The 2,823-nt window shown below is 43.0% G+C and overlaps 1 non-coding gene across 1 annotated transcript; it reads left to right on the plus strand.

Moving 5' to 3' along the window:
• The first annotated feature begins 2,500 nt into the window (after positions 1 to 2,500).
• trnal-cag lies at positions 2,501 to 2,582 on the plus strand. The gene has a single exon. It is a non-coding gene; the product is annotated as a tRNA-Leu (tRNA).
• Positions 2,583 to 2,823: the final 241 nt, after the last annotated feature.

A 2,823-nucleotide genomic window follows, 5' to 3' on the forward strand; every position in this document is an offset into this window, starting at 1 on the left:
GCATGCTGTTGGAATTGTCTCTGGAGATGGTGAATCTTCCCTGGACAGACGGGGCATAGCTTGTACTACTACCAGCAGCGTTAATGTAAGCCACCCATTCCAGACCCTTTCCAGGAGCTTGTCGAACCCAGACCATCAAGTAGCTGCTGAATGTGAATCCAGAGGCTTTACAGGACAGTTTATGGGACCCTCCAGGCTTTGCAACTCCTGCCCCGGACTCAGTCAACACTACATCAGACCGGACACCTTGAAGAAAAAAGCAAACAACGTACAGTAACTACTGCTAAAACATCAAGTAATATACAGAATCAATGCAGGCTAATTTCCACAAGTGTCCCATACTTACTTGATAGAGCTGTCATTATTATACAGAGAGCTGTTAAAATCCCCATTGTACTGCAGTATTGTGCTTATTGAAAGAAGAAAGTGTTGTAACCAGCAGACAGGCTACCTCTCCTCCTGCTCCTATCTGCACTGCAGCAGAGTTAAATAGGAAGTGAAGCCCTGGACATTTGCATACGTTTCTGTGCATTATTTAAAGCAGCTTGTTTATATTGCTGACTCCCAGAATCACTGCACACTGGAATCCCTCGACTATGATAGAGGGGCTGGGGAAATCCACAACCTTGGAACAGTGCTGATCAGCGGCATTTTAAACACAAACATTATGTTCATATTTTAGAGAAAGAAAAGGGTAGATAGTTGGGTTTTTTGTTTGGGGTATTTTTAACAATATCCAACCGTAAAATGTTTCCAATAAACCCTAAATGCTTCTTGACTTCTCTGTGTCCTGTGAAGCTGCTGAGGTGGTGAAGTGAGACTGTGTTTTGCAGGCAGAACAGCAGACTGATCTCACTGTTACTGTGAAGCTCAGTAATGCGCATGTGTCAGATCTTTATACTGTTACAGTGCTGCCATTCTGTGGGAGACACTGCCATCTAGTGTCAGGAAATGAGAAGTGCTGCATGTAAAGCAATAGCACTCAATGAGAAGGAAAGAGACAATGCGCTGGTACAGCAGTCTCCAGATTGCAGGCTGTTCATTTGCAGCTACACCAGGGAGGAGGAGCAGTCTGTGGAAATCCTGAGCAAACTAATACTGGAGTTACTAGAGCTTTGTATCGAGTGAAAGAGCTTAAAACAAGACAAACAAACCAATCCCTTGTTTAGCAGTTTTTATTTTGGTTAGCTGCTAAAATATAGAAGATGAGACTCCTTGATAACTCCATATCTCAGCACCCCTGAACAGAGAATTATCCATCAATGTGGTGCCATTGCAGAAATGAATTATTGTCAAATATCAATATTATATAAAGAAGTCGCGTTATAATATTAAACATTCCTGAAGTAACTCTTTCTGCTTCTTTTTTCTGTCATATAAATTGACAAAACTTGTCAACCTCTTTGTAACTAATGTATAGTGGTCTAGTTTTACACCAATTTGTGTAAATGTGTTTCATTTTTTAATCTAAAGCATGTATGCAAATCACACACACACAATGGCATCTAATTACACAGTCCAAGAGCTCTGCCCGCTGCTTCTGTTGCTTGCAGTTTTGTCTCAGTCTGTGCAGCGCTGTCCCGCCGCCGCGCCGTTACGGTATAGTACATTTCATGCCTGCTCCAATGGCTATTCATCGGGTCGTGTGCGCTCCTTTACTCAGTGCATTTTTCTAGAGTTGCATTTATATCCCCGTTGCTTTTTCCTCTTCAACCTCAACTTTGCCACACTGACGTTGGAAAAACACATTGTTTATATATTCCATATAGTGAATGAATGGATGCGTTTCTAATTCTGTCTATTGGAGCATAATTGGAGTTTTGCAAGCTTTTGATTGCAATAGATGAATCATTTAGAAGAAGAAAAACTCATGTGGAGAATGCGGGCATCGATCCCGCTACCTCTCGCATGCTAAGCGAGCGCTCTACCATTTGAGCTATTCCCCTCTCTGATCACTTTATCCCGGCTAAATAAGAAACCTCACCGCTACAGATCCGCCACTATCAGTGGGCCCACCGATTCCATATCCGCAAGCAGCCCTTCCAGCGGCTGGTCAGAGAAATTACCATATGGTATAGGTGTCTCATATACTATCAGAGCAGTTCGGATCCTCTATATATTCTCCGGTATCGGCTGCTTGTCACTGTATAGGGTTTTAAAATCTGTCTTCAAGAGGTTGATAACGGCGCTGCAGGAGGCTAGCGAGGCTTGCCTGGTCGGGCTGTTTGAGGACACCAACCTGTGTGCCATTCACGCCAAGAGTGTCACCATCATGCCCAAAGACATCCAGCTGGCCCGCCGCATCCGAGGAGAACGCATTTAAACTGCAAGACCCTTCGAGAAAGCACCCTGAAACGCAAAGGCTCTTCTAAGAGCCACTCACTCCTCAAAGTGTGAAATACTCTTATTTATTATTTTATGATGATGAGTACCTTTTATAGCGCGTCAGAAACACATTACTGTCAAAGACTACACACATTAAAATTAAATCAAGCAGCAAGTCAGGATGGCCGAGCGGTCTAAGGCGCTGCGTTCAGGTCGCAGTCTCTCTGGAGGCGTGGGTTCGAATCCCACTTCTGACAAAACGGCTTTCTTTTGGTTTTGTTTTTTTCTTTCTGTAACTAATATATCGTGGTCAGGTTTTACACCAATTTGGTGTAAATGTGTTTCAGTTTTTAAATGATAAACAGTCTAAAGCATGTATGCAAATCAAGCGTAAAACAGACCAACACACACACGCACACACTGGAAACTAACTACAACTAACTACTAACCAACCCCTGCTTCTGTTACTTGCAGTTTTTGTCTTTGTCTCTGTTATAA

Source organism: Polyodon spathula, unplaced genomic scaffold (genome assembly GCF_017654505.1).
Source record: "Polyodon spathula isolate WHYD16114869_AA unplaced genomic scaffold, ASM1765450v1 scaffolds_3253, whole genome shotgun sequence".
Taxonomy (NCBI): Eukaryota; Metazoa; Chordata; class Actinopteri; order Acipenseriformes; family Polyodontidae; genus Polyodon; species Polyodon spathula.